The following is a 524-nucleotide window of genomic DNA, read 5'->3' as shown; positions in this document are numbered from 1 at the left end:
ATAGATATGGAAAAATAGTCAAATAAGATAGTGGTAAATATGAATGTTTATGATGACTAAAGAAATAAAAATGCTGTATTCAAGGAAATATCTACAACCATTGTCTTAAAACCCTGTAGCTTCATGAGGTGACCAAATTAGAACAAGGGATTTCACTTAGATGTCATAATTTGATTCATTAGTACAGATGGTTTTCTTATTTTGCACACTATGCTCCAAGGCTTCCGAGGGGGAATTCATCCTTTTGGAGAAAGACTGGACGAAGCGTGTACAGCTACCAAAAGTATCCTTATAATAATGTGCTGTTACATCTGAAACAGTGATTTATGTTGTCTGATATATATGTTCCTTGATGTGACAGAAAGTGGCCACAGATCACTTGTCCACTGTTTTAGTACATACAGCCTATAGCCAGATGAAGGAGTGGACAAAGAAGGCAGTTTTGATTATTTCTATGTTATCAAAGAAAAAAATTTTCACAGAGAAACAATAAATTAATAATTGTTAAATACTATATACATTTG

Source organism: Penaeus monodon, chromosome 25 (assembly GCF_015228065.2).
Source record: "Penaeus monodon isolate SGIC_2016 chromosome 25, NSTDA_Pmon_1, whole genome shotgun sequence".
Lineage (NCBI taxonomy): Eukaryota > Metazoa > Arthropoda > Malacostraca > Decapoda > Penaeidae > Penaeus > Penaeus monodon.
Note: the sequence above shows the minus strand (reverse complement) of the source record.